The sequence below is a fragment of the Periplaneta americana genome, unplaced genomic scaffold, assembly GCF_040183065.1.
Source record: "Periplaneta americana isolate PAMFEO1 unplaced genomic scaffold, P.americana_PAMFEO1_priV1 scaffold_20, whole genome shotgun sequence".
In the NCBI taxonomy this organism is placed as follows: domain Eukaryota; kingdom Metazoa; phylum Arthropoda; class Insecta; order Blattodea; family Blattidae; genus Periplaneta; species Periplaneta americana.
The window spans coordinates 714,026-723,580 of NW_027185501.1; the positions used below are offsets into that span (position 1 = coordinate 714,026).

The 9,555-nt window shown below is 33.9% G+C and overlaps 1 long non-coding RNA gene across 1 annotated transcript; it reads left to right on the top strand.

Annotated features, from left to right (window-relative positions):
- The first annotated feature begins 1,307 nt into the window (after positions 1-1,307).
- Positions 1,308-2,952, top strand: LOC138693727 (uncharacterized). The gene is made up of 4 exons (XR_011330417.1): positions 1,308-1,458; positions 2,299-2,481; positions 2,661-2,719; positions 2,865-2,952. It is a non-coding gene; the product is annotated as an uncharacterized lncRNA (long non-coding RNA).
- Positions 2,953-9,555: the final 6,603 nt, after the last annotated feature.

Below are 9,555 nucleotides of genomic sequence, written 5' to 3' on the forward strand. Positions count from 1 at the left end.
ATAACCAAAGATGTTGATAAAGCGTCGTAAAATAACCTACTGAAAAAAAAAATAAACTGGGAACGGAAACGAGAACGGAAATAATGTTAAAATAAATGTACAGTATTTAAATGTGAGCATTCAGAATAGTTAATTGTGACTGCTTACCTTTAAATACATTTATTTTAAAAATATTTCCGTTCTAGTTCTCGTTGCCGTTTCCGTTTTCGGTTTATTGTGAACCAGCTTTTAATATTTTCATGTCTCATATCATTGTGTTACAAACTATTTTTTTTTATTTAGTTGCTATAAAAGATAGCCTAGTTACTATAAAGTGTAAACCATCTTGGACTATATAGCCTCATTTTCAACTACCTATATTAAAATACCAATTAATACTATCCGTACAATAACGAGTTTTCATGCGTTGAAAGGTTCCGTACAAATTTTACGGAACAAACGTTTGAGTCATGAGTCCTGCGCTAACAGGTTAACTCGCCGTTATTCGAGAACCAGTAAAAATGTTGAGTGGCCATCACTTTTAAAAGTAATTTCCATCCTTTCTCAACATTTCTCTCGCTTTGACCCCCCATCTAACGTGAAAAACAAAAAAGTTTGCCGCTTACCAGAGGTGAAATCTGAACAGATCAATCTCCATCGAAGTTAATACATATTTTTTTTTCACTTTCCAAAAAATACTTTCAGTTCGATTTGTTTTTCTATGCTTTCCTTATACATTGAGCTATCAATCCAAAAAATTACAGCGCGATTGATTAAGTATTATAGGAGCTACGACATGATATATATAGGACCGGGAAATGTATAAGCCAATGCTTCCTATAGAACCACGGCCCGAGCGATATCGCTTTCTTATCAGTACTACAGTCCCGCCTAGACCTCCGAGACTGTCGGGAATGATCTAGTATCGGTAATCCCGGGACCAAGAGAATCTCGTGTTCTCTATCAATGAGTCATTTGGCTACGTTAGGTACTCGCGCACTGCTCGGGACTGCGGTGATTACGCAACCGAGAACGGGCGATAATATGAGGCAGTCTGCCCGACTCTACTTTCATTTAAGAGTCCACTTTCAACTTAATTACTAAGGGCCTGTACTACGATCGCCTGTTAAAGCTCCAGATTCGTATACTGCAGTTTAGCAATCTGGAAGTTAAATATTTTGTTCTGTACTACCAGCAGATTTTAACTGCAAGATTGTTATACGGAAGATATAGTAACATTTTTGTTACGTTGGCAATGAAGTTACTGAAAATGTAGTGAAATTTATTGCGTTGGTATACCTTTCCCCGCGTATTTCATGTTAATGTTCCGTGTTTATATGATACTATTTATTTTGAGGTTTTATTGTAAGCATTATTGTTATTATTTATTATAATACTGAAGCTCCAGCCAAAAAATAACAGAGTGAAGAACAGAAAATTACACATACTGTATGAAGAAACTTTACATGGAAGCAAAAGGTAAGATTTTAAAGGTTATGTTTCTTTTCGAATAGTAATAATTCCTACCATATGATAGTATTTTGGTTTTAATTAGTAGGCCTAAACAGGACGGGTGCGGATTCCAGCAAAAGTGCGTTTTTCTCCATAATCATTGTTTTATTCATGTGTAACTGCACAAGAAGTGTAGGTGGCAATTATTTTTGTATTGCAATTAATATTAAGTGTGCTTTCAGTTTGTTGTATAGCCTACATTATTAGTGAATAGGGCCTATTTCGGTAATTTTTTTAGAAATAGCGTACTTCACGGCTTCAAATCATGGGTCGAAGGCACAATAACTCGTTTAAAAAAGAAAAGTTCACTGGTACTGATAATAATGAATGATGTCTTTGGCCTGGGATTTCTAACCAACATTAGTACAGCAAGGTACACTGTTCCTAGCAAATTACCAATATTTCAGTATGTTAGGCCTACGTATTTTACTGTTAATAAATGGGCGGATATTTTGTATTAGGCCCATAATACCATTCGATCACAGATAGGGCCTAACATTATTTTTTAAAAGAACAGCATGAGGTGGAGAGACGTTTCCACTAAAATGCAATAGGCCTATCTGTTTGTTATGCACATTCAACATCTCGTAAAATAACACAGAAACAGCAGATATTAAGTTTTTTCCAAAGTTTCTATGTACAGTATAGTCATATGTTTGATATTGTACTGACAATCGTCCATTAAAAGCTTTTGCTTATTTAGGTATAGAAACTTAGATAAGGGAAAAAGAGAAATACAGTATATTTTCTAATGTTGTAGGTTGCATATGGAATTAACCTAGTTTTACTTCCTTTTTGGTAATATAGAATGAAGCATGGGAAGAATATAGTAACATCAGCACAAATACAAGGACCTGAAAACAGCTGAGAAGCAAATTTGAATTCTTGGAAAAGAACACAAATAAAATTGCTGCTGCAGAGAGACAATGCAGGCTACAAACAATTGGAGCCCCTCCAACTGAAGCAAAACCAAATCCAAACTTAGCCAAGGTAAGTGATTTAATTCTCCTATCAATTGAGTGATTTCTCAGTGATTTTGATTCATATTCAATGCATAAGTTCACTTATATGTTAAATTATACAATTATTAAATAATAAGCAGAGGAAATTGTATAACACAAGTTTGAATTCTTTTTATTTATTTATTTATTTACTTACTTTTGTTACAGCCGAAGTAGTAACTAAACCAAGTTCCACTGATACCAGTGCAGCTAATAACACGAATGAGGTTAGTGTGTAAGGAATTAAGAGTCAGAAGAAGAGATGATGAGCTTTAGAGATAAAAAAAATATTAGATTCTTGAAAATTGTTATACAAATTTAATTTAATGTCGGTATTACATTATAATACTATTATTTCTTTTTTATTTACAGTACCATTCAGGTTCACAGTGCAATTGTTTAGTTTTTGAAGTGAAACTGGACATCCCAACAATATCTCCAGGTAATTTGATTTATACTACAAAACGTTCTTTCACATTCTACGTATGATGCTTACTTTTCCAATCTGAAATAGCTGTAACATGTAAACACATTTTCAGCCAACATGTTGAAAATAAATCTAACATACATACTATATGAAATCTGCAGCAAGCAGTAGATAAATTAGATGCAAAAATTAAAAAAAAAATAGTTAAAATATAAATTGTACATAATGGTGAAATGGTCACAAGAAATGGATGTCATAAAAAGTAAACATCATTGTATTATAATATTATGTGGGAGTTGAGTGGGAATTTGAAAATTATAAATGTAGGCCTAAAATAGAAAGTACACTAAACTGAAGAATTTATTTTGAGATTTCTCTGTAATGGGTTTGTAATCAGATTAGGCCACATTATGTTAAGTTGTATTTCAATTCTACTGTGAGGATTCTCACTTTGAAACTTGTGAATGATTTCTTGTGTACAGAAAAACTGAAAAATATCTCTTCATAAGATAAAACAGAAACTGACTACACTCTATTTACAATAGAACTATTTGCTTGGTTTTTTCTCTCTCTTTTTTATTGCAGCTTTACTTTCTTATTGTTAAAAATGAGTTTGGATTAATAGCACGTTAGAAAATACAATACTGTTACAGCTGCTGACTTTGAAGTGTCCACACCTTTATGATAAAACATCATCTTTCTCCAGAATTAAATATCTTAAGAATTAATTCCACTCTTAAAATATTACAGAGTTAGCTGGTGCAGCAGATGAAGGTCTTCTACTGTACGGGTGTCTACACAGTGTAATGAAAGTAAGTTTTAAGTGAAATTACTGGTTTATTCAGTGTAGGTAGTGTAGGCTAAACCCAGAAAGGTCTGAATATAAGCATATATCCCTCTCTTAAATATTTCAGCTGATAATGGAATAATAGCTGATCGAGTTACACCCCAAGGATGCTTAAAAAAAAAAAAAAGCAAGCCTCTGAGGAATGCACTAGCCACATCGAAAAATCCTTCTCCATCTGTGAACTGTAAGTTTAATGTTTACTTAATTGTACTTGAGATGTTGGAAATGCATGAACTTCAATACTATTACAGTGATTTCTTTAAAAAATACATTAGTTGAAAGTTGGATGCTAACATTATAACAAAGAATGATTTGAAAAATAAACATAGTGGAATACATATTAATGCTGTTAGAATCAAATACGAATCACACAAAAACAGAAGTCGATAATTCAATGAAAATGTACACAGTAAAAATAAAAATAATCATATTGGGATACATATTAGTATTAGATTACAAGTAAGTAGGATTCACATAATTAAACCAGTAACCGACAATTGAATAAAATGTACACAATAAAAAATAATAGACTAATAATAAAAATAATATAAAAAACAACACAGTGATATACATATTGGTGTTAAGTGATAAATAAACACGATTTACAAGATTACACAATAAAAATAAGAAACAAAAAATAAAAATAAATACAGAGGAATACATTGTATTCAATATTTGCAACGCGTTAAATCTGGCAAATCATCATAAGATATCATAAGATATATATGATCTAGGGTAATACTAAATGGAAATAAGTTTAGAAGAGATCATGAAACACAAAGAGGAGTGGCCTGGAGGTGCACAGTTAAAACTTGAAAAGTAAGAACATAACTTAATGAAAATGCTTCGCACATATTATTCAACAATGGAATTAATGGAAGATTTTTGTTCTCTTTGACGAGTACCAACTTTATGATATGATCATTTTATTCCTTTGACGAGTACCAACTACATGGTACGATTGAAACAAATATTTTTAACCACACCTGCCAATAACGTGCAGAGAGTCCTAAGTCTCTATGAAATGAAAAGGAAATGTTGCTAGAATATTATAATAACTGCACGCAACTGATGACTACTCACAAGTAACCACTGCGCGTAACTGATGCACAAAATTCAGATAAAAACTTTCCGTACGCCCAACTGATAAACTCCCGCATTTCACAAGACGCCGGCAGAAATATAGAAGTAGCCTACAAGCACAGAGAAATGACACTTTTGATAAAGTTGATTACAGTGCCAGCTCAGCTAAACTTACAGTATTTACCTAGATCAGAATTCACCGTAGTTCTAAGCCATTGTTTCCAAATATTATTACGACTTCATTGCAATGAACTCCTACCTCTGAACTAATTTCCTTGAACATTTTGTTACTGATTTATGGTACCTCATTCTACGTTGAGGAGAATTGTATGTTAGAATTTAACAGTAACAGGTCACCAGCTTCTATTCCTCTGCCATTTTTATCTAGAATTATTGCTATGTTGATGATACAGTTTGTTACAGTCTACGAAACCATACAAGGAAGTAGCTACTTCGTAACATTATAGCAAATATAGATCACCATACTTAATTTTACTCCAGTTTCTATTTTGAGAGAACATAAACAAATTGGTTTTCGAAACCTCAGGAACATTTTAATTATCTGTAGCTTATGAGAGATCCCAGATATCTTTTAAATGCTGCGGTAGAATGTCTTTCATTACAATAGTGTTTATGTCGGAATTTTCATGTAGGGTAAAGCAACCTAATTCCGTGATACCCTTAATTCCGTGATACTCTTCTTTCACTGAGTGTCTCAAAAGTAGGCGAAAGATGCACTTTTTCGAGAATCATGTCTGGCGCCATGGCCGGACGGTAAAGCTTTGACTGACATTCAATTTAAAAAAAAAAAAAAAAAGGTCACGGGTTTAGGGGTATCACGAATTTAGGCAACTTTACGCTAGATACTAAAATATTTTAAGTACAACTTCATACATTTAAAAAACACATTTTAATTTCAAACGTAATTAATCGAAAATCTTGAAAGAACTTAAAATCAAGGAAATAAATGCAGTAACCTGGTTTTAAGCGGGTACATTTAGGCACATTAACTTCTAATGAATCTATGTACCGTTCTGCCAATGTCTATGAAAGTTACTCCATAATAGCCTGCATCACACAGAGTATTTCAAAAGTTAAGATCAATGATCTAGGAGGTGAAAGAGCAGCTCGAGTGGAGTAATTAATGTAGCCTATATATTTTTTTGTGTTCGCTACGATTTAGAAAATATCAAAAGGCATGGTGCAAAGCAGAGAACATGATAAATGCGTTTTATTTGTACCAGATAAAGTTTATAACTATTTTCTGACAGTTGCGCACACAACTGAACCATATGCCCTTATACATAGATGGGCAGCTCGTGCTCACGAAGTGTTAAAAACCTTGATGCAATGAAAGACAGACAGACTAGCTGCAGCAGTTACAAGTTGTTTGTAGTTATGCTACAGAATCAGGTCACTGTCACGGTGCACTGTGGCGGCTCATGCAGATGGTCGTGACGTCTAATCCATGATTTGTATTTCAGAATGACGCATGGTAGAATAATTACAGTATTTTTATACAGACTGTAGCTAAACACACATACGAAAATTATATTCTTGCAAAGCTTTCTTAATTAGAATACGATATTATTTAGTACTGAAAGCATAAATTGAACACAACCTTTTCAAGCTACAACAAATAAACCAGTAACTGCAATACTTATTTATTACTATACCATTTGTTAATATTTGTCGTATTTGAAACGTGAGCGATTACAAGTGTTTATACATTAAAGAGGTTCCCTTATTTTCAGAAGATATTATCCTACATTCCTAAACAGACACAAATTCAAGGGAATAATTATTTACATATCACGGAAAATGAAATAAACTTACTTCTCAGATCTTTCTGTACGTTTGGAGGTTTGACACTTCCTTCTTGCATTAAATCTCGGTCCAAATTTGGAAGCATTATGTGGAATTCTTATCCATTGTCACAATCTCTCCAAACCTACCAGTGAATTCTGTTGTAAGGTCTTGGAGAAGAGCCTTATATTTGATAAGATTTTCTTCATCACTCTTCATGACAGTTTCTAGTGAAGGAAAGTAATTTTTTTTTGTGTTCTGCTTGATACTGCCACATTTTAAATATAGTCTAATATATCTGCAAATACTTTTAGCTGGTCGACCATATGTCGCGCAATTCTGTAACTCGCATGCACAACGTGCTGATGACATATGATATCGGTCTCACTTTGTTGATATCCCATTTTTTTCTTTAGTTCATATGAAGCTTTCTCTTGGAGGTCCATACAGAATTAATTTACCAAACCTTTCGCCATATCTATTTCTAAAATATTTTCTGATAGTTAAAATGTTATGCGTAAGAAAGTGTAGTGGACATAATATAATATAGGCCTGTATAACTTGTTTTTTTTTCACAAAGTGTGGAAGTCGAAATTTCGATAGAAAATCTGAAAAAGTACAAGTCTCCAGGTGTTGATCAAATTCCAGCAGAATTAATACAAGAGGGTGGAAGCGCATTATCTAGCGAAATTTATAAACTTGTACTTGCAATTTGGGAAAAAGAAAATTGTACCAGAACAATGGAAGGAGTCCATAATCGTACCTATTTTTAAGAAGGGGGACAAAACTAACTGTAGTAACTTTCGAGGAATATCACTTTTGTTGACGTCGTACAAAATTTTGTCGAATATCCTTTTGAGAAGATAAACTCCATATGTAGATGAAATTATTGGGGATCATCAGTGTAGTTTTAGGCGTAATAGATCGACTATTGATCAGATTTTTTGTATTCGACAGATATTGGAGAAAAATGGGAGTTTAAGGGTACAGCATATCAGTTATTCATAGATTTAAAAAAGGCGTATGACTCGGTTAAGAGAGAAGTTTTATATAATATTCTTATTGAATTTGGTATTCCCAAGAAACTAGTTCGATTAATTAAAATGTGTCTTAGTGGAACTTACAGCAGAGTTCGTATAGGCCAGTTTCTATCTGATGCTTTTCCAATTCAGTGCGGGCTAAAGCAGGGAGATGCACTATCACCTTTACTTTTTAACTTCGCTCTAGAATATGCCATTAGGAAAGTTCAGGATAACACAGAGGGTTTGGAATTGAACGGGTTACATCAGCTTCTTGTCTATGCGGATGACGTGAATATGTTAGGAGAAAATCCACAAACGATTAGGGGAAACGCGGAAATTTTACTTGAAGCAAGTAAAGCGATTGGGTTGGAAGTAAATCCCGAAAAGGCTAAGTATATGATTATGTCTCGTGACCAGAATATTGTACGAAATGGAACTATAAAAATTGGAGATTTATTCTTCGAAGAGGTGGAAAAATTCAACTATCTTGGAGCAACAGTAACAAACATAAATGACACTAGGGAGGAAATAAAACGCAGAATAAATATGGGAAATGCCTGTTATTATTCGGTTGAGAAGCTTCTGTCATCTAGTCTTCTGTCAAAAAATCTGAAAGTTAGTATTTATAAAACAGTTATATTACCGGTTGTTCTGTAGTCTATGGTTGTGAAACTTGGACTCTCACTTTGAAAGAGGAACAGAGATTAAGGGTGTTTGAGAATAAGTTTCTTAGGAAAATATTTGGGGCTAAGAAGGATGAAGATACAGGAGAATGGAGAAATTTACACAACACAGAGCTGGACGCATTGTATACTTCACCTGACATAATTAGGACAATAAAATCCAGACGTTTGAGATGGGCAGGGCATGTAGCACCTTTGAGCGAATCCAGAAATGCATAAAGAGTGTTAGTTGGGAGGCCGGAGGCAAAAGACCTTTGGGGAGGCCGAGACGAAGATGGGAAGTTAATATTAAAATGGATTTGAGATAGGTAGGATATGATGGTAGAGGCTGGATTAATCTTGCTCAGGATAGGGACCAATGGCGGGCTTATGTGAGGGCGGCAATGAACCTACGGGTTCCTTAAAAGCTAGTACGTAAGTAAGTAAGTAAGTAAGTAAGTAAGTAATTAAGTAAGTAAGTCTTATATAACTTCACTTTCGTCTTAACAAAAAGTAATTTTTTTCCTATTTATCAATAAAAGGGAAACGCTCTGATCTGATTATACTGTTTCACTCATAACGAGCCGCCGCTTAATGCAGACTCGAGAGAACTTACGTCTTACAAGGCCCGCGTAAAGACACTACAGATAGAACAGAGTTCGTTCTGCCTAACAGATGTTGTGTTGACAGTTTGAGAGCACGAGTTGCCCACCCATGCCCCTACATCTGTCATGTCAACTAATGCCCATAGGCGCAAGCGCGCGCTTTAGAGCTCAGAAGAGCCTGAGCGTTTTACAACGGAAAGGAAAGAGACAGACGAAAGAGGTAGAATATGGCGCTTGGTCGTGCTATATACTGCACTGATTCAATGGGTAATGGCAAGAGAAATTATTAAAACTTTATCCATGTTAATTTTCTATTTGTCTGAGAAGTATAGGAGCATTATTAGAATGTAAGTTTTAATTTTATTGCTCATTTTTCACAAGTTTGCTTTTTTTAATTCAAAATGAATATTTTCTCAACTTTTTTTTTTTTACAGAAAAGTGAAATTTTCAGATAGGTTTATTTAGTAGCCTTACAGGTACTGAAACAATGTTCTTGTAAATCTAATATATCGTAAATATGTCATATTGAAAATAGTGTATTGAGAATTTTGAAAATATTCGCAGGGAAAATATTTGTAAGGAAATGAATTAACAAAGCAACTACTGTTACA